Genomic DNA, 20,894 nt, shown 5'->3' with positions numbered 1-20,894 from the left:
CAGAACTGAAAGCAGAGTTTTGCATGAGTTCATTTTTTTTTTTGTCTTCTTATCTATTTACAGTGAAAGTAGTAAGAGTAACCTTTATCTCTCCCTATCCCGTGTGCTTTCGTGTTATTGTGACTCATGGATCAGATACATGGGGCAAAGATTGGAAGAAATGATTAATAGTATGAAATTACTTGAACGTCTGACGCTTCTAAGGCAGTGTACGTGAATGGTCTTGTGGAACTGAATTATCTGCAGGTGTAGGATTTGCTCTTATTGTAGCGCATGCAATCTGAGTGTGGTCTCTGGCTTGGCTCTGCCGTGAAGAAGAAGAAAAAAAATCCAGAGGGCACAAACAGGCCCACTAATAGAAAAGGTTTGCAGGTTGGTCACTGCCGTCCGTCAGGATCCCTGTGTAGTGTGAATACAGCTGCTGTGCAGCTCTGTGTTGTGCAGGATGAGGGCCCTGCCTCCAGGGTTAACTTCTGAGAAGTTCACATGTGTGAACTTATGAGCTAATGCTCTGTTGAAAAAAATGATTTTAAGGACAAATAGATAGTTCTGAGCAGCATGCTTACATCAGTTTGTAAATAGCCCCTTACATGCAAACTTCTGGAGCGTACTGTTAGTTGATGTGCTTTTTTTCTTGCCTCTGAGACGTGCCTTTTGTGAAACCTGAAAACCTCATTTCACTGGCAACTTTCATCACAGATTTGGAGTGATGTTGTACTCAAGTGTGCTGATGAGCTGGGTCAGTGAGCGCCTCTAACACTCTGTGGTTAGGCCAGCATGCATTGCCTTTAGGACTTCCAGGGGCAGATGGTTGGCTTTAATGCAGTTATGCTTTCATTGACTGTTCACATGAGGATGGGCCAGGGGTGAAGATCCCTTATTAGAAGCTTCACTGGTCCCCCTGTTGCTTACCAAAATTTTTAACAGCTGCTCCAGACACTCCAGCTAAATGTAGGCAGATGAGACTGCGTGACTTATCCTAATATGTGAATGCAGGCCCATGGTGGCTCTGGTTGCCAGCAGCTATTTTCTTAGGAAGTTCTTGTTGCTTATAGTTTATTTGTCTTTAAGTACAATGTTTGAGTCCCAAATTGTAATTGGTGATAAGAGCTACAGAGATAAAGGTCTTTGAGTATGTCTTCCTTGTGGTTGCTCAATGGAGTACACTGCAGATGACATAAAATGAAGAGTGGTTTCCTGGTGAGGAGACCCCTCCATGACTCCGCAGCTGGAACTCCTGCAGTGAACTCCAACAAACTTGCTGATCCCTGGAGTGACCTAGCTCTGCTCCAGAAGGAAAATATCAACAGCAAGGGACTGTATAGCTAGAAAAAGCTCCATGATGATGCTGGTAATGCAATGAATTCAAAATGCAAGTGATGGGGGGAGAATAAATATCCCTGCAGTAAGGATGCAGAATGTGATTTTTGGAGTTATGTAACTTAGTTTGCATTTTCGACTACTCACTTCTGAGCTAACTTGATTTTCTAATAAACTTTGCATTATTTGCAGTCTGTTCAGTGGTCTGTGCTTGGAGGTAAGATAAACGTGGAAATCTGGAAAAAGAAGTACCTGCCTTTGGAGTAATACATAGATGAAAAAGACTGCCTGCCCTGCAGATCTGCTGGGGAGGAAAGCCTGGGAACTACCAAGTGTAGCAGGAATGAGAACTAAAGAATGCAGTTTCCAGGCTGGGTATTTTCTGTTTGATCACTGGATTTACCTGCCTGTAAGCCAAGTGGATCTAAGAGGAATCTGTAAAGAGAATATTCTGAATCTATACAGAGGGTTTGTAGCTATAAGATGAGTTCTTCAGGCTGCCATTTTGCTGTTTGAATCCATCCCTTGGAAGCTGAGGATCCAAAATGCAGTTGCCTCCAGCTCACGGATGAGTGCCAAGATCTCTGAAGCCTCCTCAGGCAGTTGCCTGCTTTTGCTAAATGAACGTTTGCAGTCGAACTCTGGAGTTTGTAACAGGAGGAGTCAAGAGCCCACAAGTTTAGATGTGTGCTGTAGTCCTAAACAGCATTGGAGAGTTTTGAATGTATACACAGCAGTTAATTCATGAATTTACCCTTTAAACTTTTGGAAGTCTCATGCACGCTCAGAGGTCTTGTGATGGTAACGGCCGCACAAAACAAAGGGAACTTGTGTGTTGGCACAGACGCCTTACCCTGTAATATCCAGCTAGACTCAGCTGCAAGAGTGAAGCCAGCGTCTGCAAACCCTGCTGACTTCTTTGCAGGCCATTTTACTGGCAGAGGCGATAGAAAGAAGCAGCTGGGCTTGGCTGAGGAGCTTGCTAAAGCACACGGTGAGATGCCACGCAGGTTGCCCAGTGAGCCCACGGGCCTGCCACGTCAGCAGCCTGTGCTCTGTGATTCCCTGCCCCCTGCCAGGGTGAGCTGACTGAGAGAAAGCACACAGGGCAAAGGCAGGAGTAAGACTTTTTAGTGTAATTTATAAGCCTGTGCATGACAATCTGTATCCGACCCGTATTTTAATAGATGGAGTTTTAAAGTCTCAGAGGGAAATGTGGTTGTTGGGCAGGAATGATCTTTGTCAGGGAGAATTTGGAAAGCTGTTTCTGTGCTATCTAGCAATGTTTTCTGCCTTTCTATGGAGCAAATGCATTTCGTAAGTGGCGTTATTTCCTCAGTTCCTCTTTGTACCATTAAAAGTTACTTGTGGTAAAGGCAGCTGGCGTGGGATTTTGCGGGGTAATTTGGAGACAATTGGTGATTGAAGGCTGGATAAAAATTGAGCTGCCCTTACTTCAGGGGAAAGCATAATTCACCTTGGGGCTGCAAGGCTGGGAGGTGCTGAGATGGAACAAAACAGAAGCCCTCGGAGCCCGCGGCTCTGGGCATTATTTCTGCTGAAGCAGGTTGGTCTCCTGCGTGTTGTTCCATTTCCCATGTGTCCAGATCAGCCCTTGGGCTCTGCGGAAGGAACTGGCATTAGCTCAAGAACAGTACTGATGCCTGGGGTTGGGCGGGATGTCTGCAGTCCTGTAAAGCATTAAGGACTGCTCTTCGAGCCATTAAGTCCCACCGCAGCTCACATCCTGGGAGCACAATTTGCAGCATGGCGGGGTGTGCGCTGTTCTGTCTGGGTCTGGGTTGCAGTCATCAAACTTTCCCTTTGTGCCCACAATGCAGACAGCGTGGAGGGAATTATTAAACCCAAGGAAGTCAGCGATGAGGAGGGAGGCGAGCTTTCAAAGGAAGTGTGCGGTGGGGTGGTAAAACTCGAGCAAAGCAAGTATGCGATATCCAAAAAGGATCAGGCTGCTGATTGGATCCACATGTCACAACAAAGTGCAAGGGGAAGACATAACTAGCACAAATATGGGCAGACTGAGCTACGGCACTGGGAGACCCAGCATGTCTTTGACACAGCCTCATCTCAGAAATGGGAATTTAGCTCCATCTCCCTGGGAGCTCTCACGAGCTGCTCTGAAGCCTTCATAGGATCCTTTAGGCAGAAGCCTTTTCCAGTGTGTTCTGCAGAGTGCAGGCAGTTGTAGTTTGGGAAAGATAACAGACAGGCACAGACTGTACCTCTCTCGCGTTTAGTTAGGATTCAACTGCTTGCTGTTGATGCTTTTCCTTGCTTTTAATCTGTCTTTACTCCTGCTGGGCTATACATTGTCTCAGGAAGTAGCTGGAGAAGGTGATCCCATCAGAAGCAGAGAAATCATCTTTTCTACTCAGCAGTAAAACTTTAGCCTGGCGTTCAAGACTTCCATTCTTGAACATCAGCGGTAAAGCCTCTGCACCTTTTTTTTTGTAGGTGCCTATGCTACAAAAAAAAGTTAGCTCAATTTTAAGGCATTTAAAAGTGCCACATAGGAAAAGATTTAAGATTTTGAAGTTGCTTCTATTAGTATTGAAAAAACCCTAGCCTAATTTGTGAATTGGTTGCACGACTTATACACTCAAGTATCTGTGCAACGTGAAATTTGTTTGTCCTTACTATTATCACCAAAAACAATTACTATGAATGAAAATGTTTCTAAGTACTCAGTACTAAGTTTCTAAGTTGCTCAGTTAAAGCAAGCTGCGAAAAATACCAGCAAACAAATAGTTTTTTGAGAATGCTCACTTCTGGAGAAGCTGTCATATTTCAATGAAAAAACCTTCAGAGGAAGTCCACCAGATATAGTTCCCTATGTTTGCTGGAGAATAACAAGATTTCTTCTGCTTCTGAAATAGTAGCCGAGCCACCATTCATGTCCTAAAAGAAAGAAGCATGATGACAACAGTAAAATAATAATTAGTATAATGCTGGATTTCCCATCAGCATAGCTATTCTAGACCTCACAAATGACAAAATGTCAATTACAAGGATGCCGCCTTTTCCTGAATTATTTTCTAAACCCCAGCGTGGTAAATTCTTTAAATTAGTGCAATACTTCAGTTGAAAGCACTGTAAGAGATGGGAAATTTCCACACTTCATGCTAAGTATCTCAGTAATAAAAGTAATAGCCATCGTTATTGCAATGCCACAAACAAGGGGGGGAGAAAGCAATCTCATAATTACAGCAAGCCTTTTCTGAAAGTGTCTGTCAGGGTGAATTCTAATGCTGGCATAAACAGCAGTAAATTATTGTCCATGGGTTAGAAATCTCTACAATTAAAAAGGCACATGAGAACTAATAGAGAAAAAGATCTTTGGGAGGGCCAAGCAAAACCCTTCTGGTCTTCCTGACCTGCTCTGCTCCAGCAACAGCTTCCAAGCAGGAGCTGGTTCTCAGCTAGAAACCCCCTGATGATCCGAGCAAATGTTGTGACTTGCCAACTACTGAATTTAAAATGAAGAGCCCTTCCATTGTGTTGCCTCATTTTTTCTTCTTGTATCTTTTTTGCCTTCCAAGAAAATAATGAAATGCCAGGAAAGTAATTTTCAAGAATTTACCGGCAGCTATTCCACAGATGTTCCTTAATAGCATGTGGTGATGAAGGAAGAAAGGTCAGGGAAGGATATTGAGAGAATCACGTTATCCAGGGCAGTATGGTAAACTCACATACTCGATGCAAGCCAGAGCTAGAAATAGACACAAAGCATGAAGGAGAAAGAAAACTACCAGAAATCTTGTCTGCCTTCTGAAGGTAATAAATTAGTCATCATCAGGTGTTCTTACATGTATAGAACCTCGGCTTCAGCTAGGCTGTCGTGTTCAGCGCTTTTTGGTCTTTGACCCTGTTTGTTTGTTGCTGGAAGGGAAGATGACCCGGTGGTTAGCAAGTTGGCCTCAGAGCTGGAACACCGGAGTTTAAAAATGCCTAAATGAATCACTGTTGTTTTTCTGGTAAGGACATCTGGTTCTGAGAGCTCCAGCTACGAGGGTGTCCTTGGGAAGCAAGCAGACACCCTCAGTGACTGCTGCTACCAGCACCATCCACCCCAAGAGGGATGTGGGTGTCAAGGGCTTCTTTCCCCTCCAGATTAGTTTCTGACTGCAGTCAGAATCTCCAAAGAAAAAATCTCCAAAGAGTGTTTGGAGAGGTGGACTGGTTAACACGCTGGATCTGGGACCAGTTGAATTAAACTTTATCATTTATTTCCTATTTTTTTGAGTAGTGCACTGTAGGAAGCAACAGCCCTCTGCTTCACACTGGTATTTTCGTTTCCCATTTGAAGCGCATCTTTTGATACTTCAGAGGGGCCATATAGAAAGATATGTTTGGAAGGCTTCGACAAGAAAGGAAGCAGCTGTGTATCACCATATGAAATGACTTTTATATTCTCCAGTAAAGATTATGCTTACTGTGGAGTAAAATTGTCGAACAAATTCAGGCAGACGCTAGTGGCAGTGCTCCTTTGAGGATTTTGTTGCTTCTGATGAATGAAGCACAACCCTTTAGGCTTTCTGGGTTACCTCTGCTGGGTCTGATCATGTTTAAAGCCCCTTACTGCCTGATCCTAAGGTGAGTAGAGCAGACTGGAACAATGCCCCTGAACCATAGGTGACAAAAAAGCCACCTCTGTAGTGGTTGGTGATGGGAGCATTGCCTTGTGTGCTGCAGTTAAATCAAGCACAGCTCTTTTGATGAAACATGGAGTAAGGTTTCTCTTCTTTCCATAGAAGAACACACAAGAAGTCTCATGGTAACTAAGACCAGCTGCTGGAGTCATGAATTTTTATGAAGGGCTTTCTGGCAGACACATTAAATAATGCCTTTAGTCCACATATTGGCTCTCTGAAGTAATTTTTCTATCACCGGCTCTGCAGATGGGTGATTTGTTGCAGCACAGGCTGCAATTTAAAGTTATTGGTCCCTACAACAAAAGGCTCTTATACTTGTCAATGTTGTCGCATTTGCAGTTTCGCTTCCGCTCAGGATGATGCTAGTAAATAGAAGAATTATTGAAGGGAGAGGAAGAGGGAGATATTCTTTCACCCCCTGAGGACTCACTTTATATTTACCACTTTTAGCGCCAGTTGAATTTATTTACATTTTGGTACTGGGTCTGGCTTCCAGGCTATCGGAATTGTTCACACACGTGGCTTCTCTCAAACGAGCATCACCAGAGCACACCCTTCAAGGACTGATATTTCAGAAGTTGGGCCTGCAACAATATAATATTTATTTCCCAAATGGGCCCTCGTGGCTCCATTGAGCAGTATCTCACCTGCACGCCTTCAAGGCTTGTGAAGGAAAAACTTCCAAGTTCTGTAGCACAGAGGTTGCATGTTGGTAAAGGAAAGCAGAATCTATTCTGTGAAATGCAGTGGAGGTCTGTTGGGAAAGACTATTGGAAAGAAATCCCTATTGCTTGAACCCAGTGGGTTCATCTTATTACAGACGTGTTACGGTAAGACTTTCAGATGAGTCTGGCAAATTCTTCTCCATGGTATCTCTTGAAAAATAAATTCCAGTTTTCACCTCAGACTTGATGGTGTTCTAGAACACCAGAACCCGGGGAGAAGGTCCTTCTCTGGTCAAGTTCAGTAACTAAAACTAGTGGGGTGATCACCTACTGCTGATTTAGCCACCACCTCTCCTTGCTACCGTGTTTCAAGAGGCTGGGTCCTGTTGGTACTTGGCAGCTCAAGCTGGTGCTCTGAAATCTGGTGGTTGCCGTTGTAAATGATGCTCATAAACATTCTGCTAACTGTTGGGAGCTGGATTGGCGGAAGTGTTTTTTATTTCTGGTTTTATTTTTTGTCGCCATGCTCTGGGTGTGCATGATGACAACCTTTCTATTTGGAGACAGGGTTTGTCCAGTAGCTACATGGAAAGATGCTGGCTTTGCAGTGACTGAATGAGGAAAAGACCATTGCTGCTTGCCCTGTAGTTCATTATAGCCATCAGTGCCCATTGCAATGTTAACTCCAAGGTTTCACAAAGCTTCTTTCCCTTTGCCTGTGTTTCCTGGCAGCCGCATAGCTTTCAGTTTGTATTTCTGCAGCTCTGATTTATATCTGTTGGGAGGGGGATGGAGAAGGCCCGTGATGGTTCGAAAACTGGAGTCCATTGATCTGTCATTTACTCTGGAAAAACAGTGTCATCACCTACCTGCCTTTGCTTTTGAAGCCACACAGTGCAGGCTTGGAGTTTTTACATGTAAGAGACTTTTAACAGACAGAAATGCACGTGGATTTCATACTGTTCCTTGCTGGCATTCCCCCTGTTTGATTACAGCACAGCTGTACAGAGCTTAAACTGTAATGAAACGGATTAGTGAAAACTGCACGTAATGACCTCTGATTTCCTCTTACAGACTGCAGTCCCCCTTAATTAGCTGCTACAGCCTCAAGTTCTGTTGTTGCTTTTGTGGCTGGAGTTTATTTTATCCAAGTCAGTCCTTGTTTATTCAAATGCCTTCCCTCCTTCTTCCAAAGCATAATATTTGAGGGAATTTCTTATGAGGTAGGAACTTTCTTAGGGCTGCCTTACAATGCATTTAAGGCTAACATCTGATCTGTGTGAGCAAGTGACATGAGACAAGGCCTGTATGGCCCTGCAGGACATACACAGGCTGAGGAAGAAAATAGAAGGAGCTCGTGGAAGCCAGTGTTGGCTGTCAGCAAAAGCAAAAACCCTTTTGGCTTTGATCATGCTCTTTTGTTTGCCAAGAGAGGCAGAAACTTCTGCATGACTATACAGAATGCCACCTGCTCATTTGGCATTGTGGGTTGTCTGAGCTTACTGTTAAACTAATCCTGTCCTCAAAGGGTGGTTATTAATTTTGCAGTAGGATGTGCACTTTTACATTGATTATTCTCAGCAATCTTTATCTATTTTTTAATCTGAATTTAGCCAAGTTCTACCCCTATACTGGAAAAAGGAAGGTGCAGGCCTGGCTCTGAGTACAATAACGCGTGCTCACTCCTCAGAAGTAAATAAATTTGTACTGATATATCCCAGTTTGATTATTTGGCAAATGGGTAAAAATTGAGGTGTTACTGAATTTCTCTAGCTGGAAGCAAATGGAAATCATTTTGTTCAAGTATTGTATTTACTTAAAAATATGCATATATATTTCATATTTCAAAGTATTTTCTATCTGATATCTGCTCCATTACAGCAGTACCGCTGTGCTAGGTTGATGACAACAGTAAAGCAGTAAAATTTAAACCTCTTTGTGAACATGAGGGGGACATCACTCGTCAGTGTAAATCTCCTTCCTTTTCAGCCCTGACCTACATACCTACGTTCATGTGCTCGGTCTGAAGCGTGTAAATGTTTAAGGAGTCTCTCCTGGGTCAGCTCCTATTAAAGTCAAGCATGTGCATTAAGAGTTTGCAGAATTTGAATCTTGGTTTCTGGCAGAGTGCCTGTAGTTTTTTATTATCCTATAAGAGGCAGGGGGGAGGAAGCAAGCTGCCATTGAATGCTAGTGAACTGACACAGCAGACGAGTTGCAGCCTATCGTGAGTGTAAAAATATGCCTGCTAAACCATATTTAGACAAGCATGTACCACTTCTTCCATTGCAAGACTAGCTGGTTTGAAGCCATTTCTCTTGGATGAAGTAATATTTAAACAGTTTTCAACTGAATATTACTTAATAAAATGAAACACTGCAGAGTCAAACGGTGTCAGTACAAGCTACTAACCCTACATTGTTTTATTTGAGACTTTGTTGTGTTCATTTTTTACCCATTAAAAGTGTTGACTCAGTGACAAGTACTTGCAGATGCAGAGAATAACGGCAGAAAAGACCACAGAAGTATCAGTTTCCAGCCTTTCTATCCCACAGTTTTTCAGGAAGGCAAAATCTCAGGAGGTTTGTGCATGGAGAGATGCTTATCTAAATACACAGCTGGCACAACCAGGGCTCATACCTGTAGCTGAAGAAGCTTTTGTTTGCTTTTGTGTTTCACCTTACGTCCTGTCTGGTGGCCAGTGCGTCCTGCAGTTTGCGAGCTCAGACTCCAAGCTTTCTGGGACACACACACTGTGCTTAAAAATAAATAAATATTTTTTTATTATTATTATTATTTATTATTTTTTTTAAAAAAGGAAGGGTTGAATGCTGAGAGCCAGCTATTTATTGTGCTTTGGGTGTAGCAGCTAGTCTGTTGCACGTGTTGGGGGAAGGGAGGTAGCTCTAGGACAGTTTTATTCTTCAGGGTTTTGTAATCCTCCTCGCGTCTGGAAGCTGGAGGGGGACAGCTGGGGACGCAGCAGGCAGCCTTTCGATTAAGTGGAGGTGGTGGTAATCTTGTCAGTGACACTTCCTTGTCTCTTGACCAGGCAATTTAACAGAACCGACAACTGGTAAAAAAAAAAAAAAAAGGGCAGATTTTGGAAAAAAGTACAGATTTTGAAAAACATCTGATAACCTTTTTGGGCGTGTGGGGGGGAAGGAGTTGAAAGTGTTCAAATATCCTGCTTAAATATTCCCAGCTGTAAACGTGCTTTTTTATTATTATTTTTATTCAAGCCAACCTTTTGTTTTGCCATGTTGGCTAATTTACATAAGGTTTTAAATTAAAAAAAAAAAAATTGAATTTGAAATTTGAGCTTTTAAAAACTATAGAACTTTTCAATCCGAAATGGTTGGAATTGTTTTTTCATGAACATTCTATTTTTGGGTGTGATTTCAAATTGGTATCGTGGTTTGGGAGGGAATTTTCAGCATCTTGAAAATATTTGCAGAATGGGACTGCTATTCCCCAGGCAGCTGCTGACTACTGTCGTGACAGGGCTGAAGATGTGGATGTGTTGCTCCCCAGAACTTGACAGAGGTCACCCACCAAATTCCTTTCACATAGGCTGTCAAACTGCTTTCATCTGTAATAAATCTTCCTTTCTTTCTCACCAATCTCCAGTTGGAGCAACACCATAAAAGTACTAATGGCATTATTTTCTCAGTCTTCTGGACATCGCTTCATTTCGCCTGTCCTGCTGAACTGTAAGCCTGTTTTTCAGTACACAGTGGTGGAAAACATACCCTTCGCAAAATAGCAAGCACAGAGAAATGCATGTGCATATTTTATTTGTACTTGAAAACAAAAGTTGTGGTTTGGGAAGCCTTTGAATCCTTTGTGCACTGGTTGTGGGTAGAGATGACTGAACTCTGTCCAAAGACTTGTAGAGGGCACCGTCATGTTTTATTAAACATCTGGGAGGCATACCAGGCTTCCTGCAAGTCATCTGGTACAGAAGGGTCTCACTAACCAGTGCTTTGAGGTTTGTCTGAGAGCCATCGCTGCCGCAGGCTAGAAGGATGAATTTCCTCCAGGAGGTGGCTGACGTGGTTAGGATGATTGGAAGCGATGGAGGAGGACGGCTCTTGAGCTGGGATATTCTCCACTGTGCCAGAGTCCCAGACTGGCTGCGTAATACACGCTTGCACACATGAGAAATAAACCATGGGCTAGTATAAGCTCCAAGCAACTGTAGCTGGACCATTTTCTCTCCTTGATAATCCATTAATTTGAGACTGTTTTGTCCCCGCAATATTTGCAGTATGAGACTCCAGGTGCGAAAGGCAGTTCAGAGCTCTTCCGTGCCAGTTCACCACTTGAGGCAGGGTTTATGAATGTTAGAAAAAGCAGAAGAAGGGTTGGTTTTGGCTTTGGGAGGAGATGGCTTGTTTGTTTTTGTGCGGGGCTTTTGTTTGTTTTGTTTTAATTTCTGCAGGCTTCCTTTGTTTCCGTTTGCTCTTCCCTGTTATTTTCCCAAAGCAGCGAGTCGGCTCCCACAGCCCCGCTCCCAGCCCTGCTGCCCAAGGGGAGAGGCACCGGCTGCGTTACCTACTTGTGCGTCAGGCCTCTGCACGAGGTGCCACTCATCCAAACACATCGGGCTCCACCGTTCCCAGCCCCTAGGATGGCAAAATGTAGTGAGCGAGGGATTTTTTGGCTGCCTGCATGAGTGCAGGGAGCCCCCTGAACATTATTATTCAAACCCGTAAACCTGCGCCAGACTGTTAATGTCTTGATGCTTATTCAAGTGTCAGGGAGCGCTGGCAGATGTCAGAGTAAATGGGAGGCCGTCAATGAGGAAATTGCTTGCCATTCACAGGGCGATTGCTGCAGGCTGTCAGGTAGGTTTGAGAGGATGTCAGGCTGAAACGTGAAAGGGGGGAGAGGCAGGAGAAGGTGGGGATGGTCCCTTGTTTGGTAGGCAGGGGGGAAAGCCTCCAGCAACAGCAACCCTACATCAGTAACTAAACAGAAACAAAGATGCCAGCATCCCCCTTTGGAATAAGGCTGGTAAAGGAGGAGTTTGGGACTTTTAAAGCTCAAGGCATGTGGCAGTTTCAAGTATTTGCAGTGATCCAGAAAGGGCAGGAGTCAGTTCACATTCAGTATTCCAGTTTCTCCTGGGGTTATCCGTCATCTGTGTATCATCAGACACATCAGGGTCCTACAGCGGAGCTTTTGTCCATAGTTTAAAAAGACAATATTTGCACAAGGTATTTTATGTGTTTTGAGTAGTCTGCTTTGCAGTTAGGAGCACCTCCAGTAAACTGGGCTCTGGCAGCCAGTGAGGGGATCTGGATTTGGTTCTGTTCTTGGCCTTACGTGCTCACTTGCTACATCATGTGCCGTGGGAAGGGTTTCTTCATTGTTAAGAACAAGTGAAACATTTGTCACATCTGCAGATAGGTGAAAGGATTTATTTGTAAGATATTTGGGGAAAATTTTATGCAAATAAACAGGAAATTTAATTCACTCTGGACAGTTTATTCATTTGGGGTCAGTTAAACATAGGCCATTAACAAGACAAGTGACCGCAGTGAATCAACAACTTGAGAGGTAAAAAATCAGGAGTAAGCCATGCGGAGCTGGAATCGACTCTACCCACCTCCTGTGTTTCCCAGCATTTAAGAGACATGAGGAACTCATGAAATGTCTTGCATTGTGCTGTACTTGGTTTTCGGTAGTTTCAAATTTGTATAGTACCCCAATAGTACTGTCAAAGTGATGTTCACTTAAAAGGAGATGGAGCCATTTGTTCCTAGTGTAAATACATTTTTAAAGTAAGAGAACTCCTGGCATTTTTCATCACAGCTAGTGGCTCCTCACTGCATTAACATCAAGGATGCAATGCGACTGACAGGTAAGAAGCAGCCTATAAGCCACCTTAAAGGAAGGAGCTGCTGTTTGTCCTTGAGAGCTGAAGTTGCTTCTCCGACATAATTTCAGCTATACCTGGCTTGAATTACAGGTATCTCACTGTCATGTGGACCGGTCCTGTGGAAAGGTCAAGATAATTCAGTTAGATGTGATGACAGGGAGTGTAACGATTGTTCTTAGAGTTCAGATTGTGGCAACCCATTGCTGTGGTCATCTTCACCGCTTGCCTCACAGGTTTCACGGGAAAGAAAGCAGAACTTGGGTGATACCTTATAACAGCCCTAGGACACGCGAGCAGTAGTAGCTTGGATAAATCCTCTTTGTTACTTGGGAGAGAAATTAATGCTCTTCAAGGGACATCTGTCTTTTCCTTCTGTTCTCCACCCAGGTCAGCAGTCAAGGTGAATATTCTGAAGGTGAGTGGTTTCCAATACTTGATCTTTGTTGTTACGCACGGGTTGTCACCCACTTAATTGACAGAAGCACCACATGTGTAGTGTGAGATGACTGAATGGGGTCCTTGCAGAGTTGCCCTGTTAACTCTGAAGCTTTGGCTCCTGGATAAAGCTTCAGAAGTTGGGTACTGCACTCCCTGGCCTGCCACATAATACAAAATTAGATAGATTTGTGCCTTTCTTTGGTGTCTAGGCAGTATCTGTCTCCTTTCCAAAGAGCACTGATATCCCTTGAGGCTAGACTTGAGAGAAAAGCCACCTACAATTTGATTATTTCCTGTACGATTCCTCCTTAGCTATGTCATCCCAATGCTCAATTTCCTTCTCCCATCTACCATGTAGTATTTAATCCTTCCATATCGTTGTCAGTCTGCTTCCATTTCTTTTGCACGGTCTTGGTGCTAACAGGGAGGCTGCTGAGGGGGCTACCAGAGGCTGTCTCCAGCTCCGGTGCCCGCTGCACAGAGGTGTAAGGGGTCCTTTCAGCACGAGTCCAGCTCAGGCCCCTGGCTGAGTTGTCACTAGTGAGAAAGAAGGAGCTGTGCTGGCAGGCTCACACGTGCTTGTAGAGCAGGCAGCTTTCAGAAATTTAGTTTGTTTGAATTTGGGTGTTTCTTACCTGGAAATATTCAAGGCTAATGACAGTGAGCATATTCTTCCAAATGTCAAGTCTCTGAGTGTCTTCTCAGAAGGTAAGAGTAACACGTAAAAAAGAAGTGTAGAAAACACAGGGGCATAAAATATTGGACTTTTACCCAGTACATTTTCAGAAGAGCAAAAATAATTTTACCTGAGACTTGCACTGATTGTGAAGGGCACCTGGCCCCCTGGCATCAACAGCTTTAGTTCAGATTGTTTAAGTTGTGACTAAGTTGTAAGTCTCATTGCAAAGTACGTGTTACAGACAGTACTGTGTGCTCACCAGAAATCTCTTAGTCTTGGCTCACAATTGCACTGTCACACCGCTCCATCAAAACATTTCAGACTATGCTTTTGTATTCTCCTTTGTCAATTGCTGAAGCATATTCATAATTTCTAACTTGAAGGCAAAGTTTAAGTGATCTTTTGGGCTTAGGCCCTTAATCTAATTTAACACTATAAATTGAGCCTGAAGTAGTTTTTTGAAAATCAGAGTAAGACAAGATGTTTGGTATCAGGGGCTGGAAATGCTTTCAACTGTGTAGGTATCTCAATAATTTCAGCAGGATTTCTGTGCACAGATCTAAATGTGTGCACTGATATTGCCAAATTAATTCTTCCTTTTGAATTTGGGATAAATGAATGCAAACTCTGAAACTTTTCATCGGTCTGTGTTAAGAAGCCGCTGTGTATGGGATTCTAAGTACTTTTTGAAATGCCAAATGTATGTTATGTGCTCTGTATGTAACACGACTTCTCTACAATGAGTTAAATGCTACTTTTCATTTATTTCGACCTTCCCCTTATTTGAAACCGCAGGTTAGTTTTGGCAAGCATTAATAGCTCTTAAATGATTTGTAATCTGGTTTTAATATGATCCTAGTTCAAGTTCAATGTGAATAACCGTAGGGCTTAAATGAAACCTGATGTCTTCCTGCTTCATGCAGGGAAGTGCTACAGACCACAGGGTAGGGCCCGAGAGGTTTACACAACAACAAGTATTGAAATGTTAAAAGAACGGACATCAGCCGTTTTCTCTTAATTCTTTTTTGATGGTTCCTTTGGAGTTGCAGCAGGCGGCTAGCAGCTAGTCTGGCTGAGTGTTTCACATTGCTCTGACAGAACTGTCCAGACAGTTGCTTGCTGAAACAGGACGGAGTATTTTTCTCTTATTCCTTAAAATTCGACACTGGTTAATAGTAACACAGGCAGCACTTGCACGACCTAACTAGTAAAAGATCACTTGGTAAACTGAGGGAAGTGGTTTCTTGTTTATTACTAGGAAATAACAAGTGTTTGGCTGAGGGGTGTAGCACAAGCAACACTGTATGCTCTGTACATAAACTCAGGGCTAGAATTCCCCAGAGTAGTGAGGGAAACAGGGATATGAACAACTAAGGGAGCTGGAAGGATAAAAGCTGTTCGAGAGAGGGGAGAAGACTGGTAATGGTACCAGTTTACATCCTCGCGAAGTTGGGGTCTGAAGCTTTCTCTAGTTTGGCAGACAGGTCAGAACTGACTTGCTTTCTTGTACAGAGTTGCAGGCTATTTTCTTTAGAACTGAAATAAGAGTTTTTGCTGTTTCCACAAAATCCACTGTCACCCAAATTCCTCAGAGGTAAGACAAAAATAGTTGATGTTTGAAATAAGGAAGAAGGAGTGGGCTGTTTTACCAGTAGACAGATATTCAACCATACAAAATTTGTGGAAGTTAGTCTACAACAGAAACTGCAGAGAAGTAGCAAATCTCGTTATCCGTTGTAGGTATTTCCAGGCGTGGTGATTTTTCTCAAGTTTCATTTCCTTATGTCATACGATTACATTAAACAGTCTTCCCTTCCCCTTCCATTCTGTATTACTTTTAATTCTTACGTCTCAGAGAAACAGTGAAAGGTATGAATATGTTGACAAGAAACTTACTAGCATAGCTACTAGTTATCAAAAAAGTAACCTGAATTATCTTGAAAAAAAGTATTTTTTGTTCTATGCAAGTATTGAAAGTTTGGGAATTACGCACCATGTTCTTTGATAGTTGACATCGGCACTGGTGTTTCACCCTGCCTTTTCTCAAATGGTCAGGAGCCTGCTTACTACTAGTCTGCGTGGTAATTTTGTATGCATTTGTTGGTGAGGGATTATAACTATCTAACAGATGAAAAAACCTCTTCTATCCTACAATGATGTTTGTTTGGAAGTAATACATTCAGATTCTACATTCAGTAAACAGGTTTTTACAGTAGTAATGAGGGTGGAGATACAATGGGGCTTGGGATCAGATTTTCCTAAGAGCTCAAATATGTGGACAGAGTGGTTTGCAATTTGAATTTGTAGTCTGTATTTCCACCACAGTGGAGGGCCTCTGTTAAAGCCTGGCCTAAATGTTGGCCTTTGTGCCAGCAGATCCAGCCATGGGCATGGGCCTGAGCTGTAGGAGAACTTTGTACCGTGACTGCATTTAGTGTGCATCAGTCTAATTGGTTTAATCAGATCCCATCTATTTTATTTTATTTTATTACTTTATTTTTTTTTTTTACTTTTTATTTGATCTTAATTCCCTTAATCCGTGTTGCTGTTGTGACCAGTACCCTATACAAAATTATAAGAACAAATAAGCAACACATTTTAGCAATCCAGATTGGGCACGTCCTAGAAATGTTGACTCATAATTGTGTTTCTCTCACCTCCTTACAGTTTGTGACCTCCTCTAAACGCTTGCCAAGTGATTCATAACCGCCTGCACTACTGCAGAGTGGCCGAGCAATGCCAGGCACAGCAGACGAATTGCCTCTCTTGCCTAACGCGATACTTCGTTGTGGCCCGGTGAGCTGGAGCACTTGCCACTCTTGCAGCAGCGCAGCGCTGCTGATTCACAGGCAACGCGTGGCTCTCTGCACCACCCTGCTGCTGCTCTGGGGTTGTCCTCTCCGCTGGGAAGCGCAGGGTCTGCCTTCGCTCTTGCCAGCCTGGACCAAAATAAACCAGGCTTAATGTGTGTAAATGTACCGTTACTTCAGCACAATGTTTCTGCTTTAAGTCAAAGAGTGTGGCTGAAAATACATGAGATGAGGGGAGGAGAAAACCACTCTTTGGTTTCTGAAGGGGGCAAAAGGAAAAAGGGAAAATCCTTTATCCGGATGAAGTCTGAAATTTTTTCAAGTGGATTTCTTGTAGGTATGCCAACAAGAGTTGTAGATTTGTAGGGTAAACAGGAATTTAGCAAGAATATTAAATGATGTATTGCACTGGGAAACCTGTTACAGACAGGAAATGGTGTTAGAAAGAAACCTTACAGAGTGGAGCCTGAGGAAGATAAGCAGCACCACCCCCAGACATACACCAAAGAGGGAAAAAGGACGAGAAAGGTGCGTGTGAAACTGCTGCGGCCTCTGACTTGGCCTCATGTCATCCTCTCCTGAAGTTACGCACCAGTGTCATTGAATGGCCTTGCCCTGTGACACTGTGCAAGGGGACAGGGCGGGCTTGGACGCGAATCCCCAAGTTGAAGAACTCGCACCTTGTTTCGGGAGATCTCACATGCACATTTATCAAGTCCGGATTCTAGAAGGGGATCGTGTGGGCAATTTACTATTATTATACTGCCAGCTCAATAATTTTAAAAACAGATTTTTGAAGTTCTTTCTTTCTAGAGACTGAATTTATAGAGCTGGAAATACAGGTAGGACCTCATGACTGGCCAAAGCAGCTCAGGTTTTTGTGTTCCTTTGCCTGTTGAGCACAGAAATAGCCAGAGGCACCTGTCTTGCAAGCATGTAACTACTGGGGATGGTTTTTCTTCAATTACTGGGAGATTTGATGCTTTTGGTAGCTTCACCTGTAAATGATGAGCTCTGACCCGATTTGACCGCCGAGTGGGCTACCTGGGGGGGGGGTCTGGGCCTGGCTCTGAGTGCAGGGAGCCGGGCATGGCCCCCTGGCAGGCCGGCTGGCAGCCCCCGAGCCTCGCTCCCCCCTCGCTGCCCGCCCTGAGGCGGCGGGGCCGGGGCGAGGCCTCCTCGGCTCCGCCTCCGCCCTGTGAGGCGGCCCGGGGGGGGCTGCGGGCGGCCAGGCAGCGGCAGCCGTGGCCCGGAGCGCCTGCGGCCACCGCCAGGTAGGGTCCGAGGGGCTCCGTGTCCGTCCATCTGTCTGTCTGTCCGTCCGGCTCCTGTGGTAGGGACAGGCTTTCCTCCCGGCTGCTGTCTGTCTCCTCTGTTTGTTTTTGGGGGGTTGTGGTGCTGGTGTTGCGTTCACCCAGCAGAAGAAGCACTTGGAGGTCGGGTGGGTGCGTGCTTTTTCCTGCCACCTTCTCTGTATCAGCATGGGACGGGGTCCTGAAACGCACGGGAGTGTGATGCCCTGAGATGCTTTCCTCGTTTTCATTTAAACCCAGCTGCTCGGTTGCTGGCTGCTGATTTGGGTGGGGAGGATGGAAAAGCACCGATCCGCCAGGTTGTGGTTGTAGGGTGCTCGGGTGGGACAGGTGGCGGTGGGCTGCTCGCTGTCGGGACACGGGCTGCGTGTGGCAGGAGAAACTTCAGCGCCCCGTCCTCAGCCAAGTGTGTGCAGGCAGGGGACAGCAAGATGAACAGCCGAGGAATGACCGGAGACCGCAGCTACGCTGCTCTGGCAGCAGACTGCAGACCAAGGCAGCCCTAACACCGAGCAGTGCCTCCTTGCCTGCCTGTGTGTAAAGCTAAATACAGCGCGGAGCGGCAGGGAAAACTCCAAGAGGAGTTCCCCTGAGCAGAGTGGAGGAGAGCCAGCTCCTCCCCAAGGAGAAAAACAGCCTGAAAAACTCAGCCCTGGACAAAGAGGTGCTCTCAGCCCAGACCGACAGCTGTCCCTGCATGGCAGGAGAGCTGGGGGCTTGCTGTCAGGGAGCCTGCCCCTGACGGAATGTGCCACTGGTGGGAGATGGGGACCCTGGCTGGCAACACCGCGTCTCTGTTCTGCCTCTTTATTCTGAAAGCTGGGAACAGCATCTAGAGAGAGATGTCTCCCTCAGCCTTCTCCTGCAGCTTTCAAATGAAATGTGTTAGAAGCTGGGAATCAGCTGAAAATCAGTGCTAAGAATACTCCGGACAAGTAGGTAGCTGGTGAGCCGTGGTGGAGAGACCTAATAGGTAAGACATTGCTTTGATTTTTGGGTCAGTGATGGGGGCATCGCTGCTTTAACCAGGCAGGACTGAAACAGGCTATTGTAGGTTGGTTAACTCCTTGTAAAAGAGAAAAAGAAAGTACTGGTCTCTCGGGGGTTAAGATCACAGTAGTAGCTGATGAAAATGCTTTTTGTCCAGCACAACAAACCCGTTTGTTTGGGTTCTCAATGGTCTCTTTCTCCTGGGTGCTCTGGGGGCAGCACAGTGTGTTGTTACCTGTGCTGTAGTTTGATGAGCTACCTGGGCAGCCCTCGGGCAGCACAGTGAGAAAGGTGCCTGGTACCTGTTCCTGGTGTGGTGAGCGAGCTGCTGGCACGCCGTGATGGGAACAACAGTGTTAGACTGGAGTCCCATTGGAAAGGAATGTGAAGTGGAAAAGCTGAAAACGAGGGAGTTGATTTTCGTAAGCATGGATAGTTTAAAAAAAAAAAAAAAAAAAGTTGGTTTGACTGGGGCAAAGATAGGAAGGGGCTGTGTGTGGATCGCATTGCCAGTTTATACTACATGGGTATAAGGGTCTGGTGTTACAACACCCACTTGAGCTGACACTATTATGTAGGTGGATCTTCCTGCCTACCTTTTATTACCTGACTGCTTCAGTGTTGATGTTCCCCTTGGAAAAGATGCTACAAAGCTAAATGGCTAAATCTTAGTAGAACTGGTACTCTCAAGTGCCTCAGAAATAATCAGCTGTGAAAGGGTTAAGCGATGTTTGGGGCCAAAGATGTAGAGCTAGGGCTAGCTGCTGCAAACCCGGATGCTTCGTGGCTCCAAGCTTTTCTGAGTATCCAGCACTAGGTGTCGCAAAGAGAGGAGGCATAAGAAGCACTGCATGGTTCGCACTCTGGGGCTTTCCTTTCTAAATCAGAGGGTTTAGAAACTTTTCCTTCTACACAAGACTGCAGGCAGCTTGTGCTGGGATGTTGAAACAGGGTTTGAGCTAGTTCGTCATTACACGTAGAAATCGTGGTGGGAGTTCCACGAAATGACTGAGAAACAGATGAGCTCGTAGTACTCGCTTCTTTCTTGGCGTGGGTGTGTTGTTCTTCGTCACTGTGTCCCTGTTCGGTCTGTGGAGCTCCTCTCATTAGCTGTGATCCTTCTCACCCATTTGGAGAGATTAGTGTCAACGCTCCAGCCCTGAGCAGGGGAGCTGTCAGAGGAGATTTGTTTTAAGGGGCACTGTCTGGAGAAGACAGCCTCGACTTCTGGAGGTAAAGATAATCCAAGCCACTCATTTCCTTGTAGCTTTATGCAGTGTTCCTTAATCAAAACTTAATTCTGTCTTTGAAGAATAGGCAAACATGCTGAGCTGAAACAGTCGTTTGACCACTTTTTTGCTGCTCAGCATACAGTTGGGCAGTACAGAATAAAGGTGTAATTTGGAATAGGGTGAGCACATTTCAGCAAAGGAGAGACAGGATTTCTGACTGTTCCTGCCTGAGCATCTTTTTCAAAATGTTGGTCGGTATGCAGGTGTACTCTGCATGCACTGACAAGAGCCCTTTGCTTGGCGTAGGTTTGTGGGGCTGAGCCACATCATCTCATAAACACTTGACTACAAAATGAGCTTGCAGCAGAAGTTCCAGAGCACGTCCTGCAGCCGCAGCAGGGACAAGGCATCATTTACAAACAGGAGACAAAGATTCTACCTCCAGCTGAAAGCTAGGCTTAATTTCTTCTCGATTACAGCTGCTGTGAAAAGTAGCATTAAAAAAGCTAAATCACAACAGTGAGGAACGTGTGCGGATTGCACTCGGTATGCCTGCCTTTTTAATTAGAAAATGGGCAGGATCGTGGAAACAATAGAGCTGTCTTCCCAGGTAGCTCTAGAATAGCACTGCATGACTCAGATCCACGTATTCTGACTACTTTGCTTTTGATTCATTAAAATACATCTTCTCCCCAGAGTAAAATGTTCCCTAGGTCACCTGCCCCTCCCATGGGGTCAGGTATTCCGCTTACGTCTTGTCACAGCTGAAAACAAGGCCAGAAATACCAGCTCACACGCCAGTGGAGAGAAGAGCCCGGGAAGCTGTGAGTCTGCAGCAGCCAGCACACTGAGGCATTTAGCTTCACAACCAGTAAGACAGAGGATAA

General features: G+C 44.7%; 1 protein-coding gene across 3 annotated transcripts in view; it reads left to right on the top strand.

Moving 5' to 3' along the window:
* The window catches only part of RASGEF1B (RasGEF domain family member 1B), a 144,776-nt gene that overhangs the window by 97,459 nt on the left and 26,423 nt on the right, over nucleotides 1-20,894 (top strand). The window contains exon 1 of one of the 3 annotated variants that reach the window (XM_032186978.1): nucleotides 17,689-17,746. The exons of 1 other annotated variant lie outside the window; for it this stretch is intronic. The gene's annotated coding sequence lies outside the window, so the exon portion shown is untranslated. Of the gene's footprint in view, nucleotides 1-17,688; nucleotides 17,747-18,541; nucleotides 18,759-20,894 lie in introns of those variants that run through there. One more of the 3 variants, XM_032186979.1, reaches the window with a different exon arrangement.

The sequence above is a fragment of the Aythya fuligula genome, chromosome 4, assembly GCF_009819795.1.
Source record: "Aythya fuligula isolate bAytFul2 chromosome 4, bAytFul2.pri, whole genome shotgun sequence".
NCBI classification, from domain to species: domain Eukaryota; kingdom Metazoa; phylum Chordata; class Aves; order Anseriformes; family Anatidae; genus Aythya; species Aythya fuligula.
The sequence above is the reverse complement of the archived record's forward strand: the minus strand, read 5'-3'. Positions and strand labels throughout refer to the sequence as shown.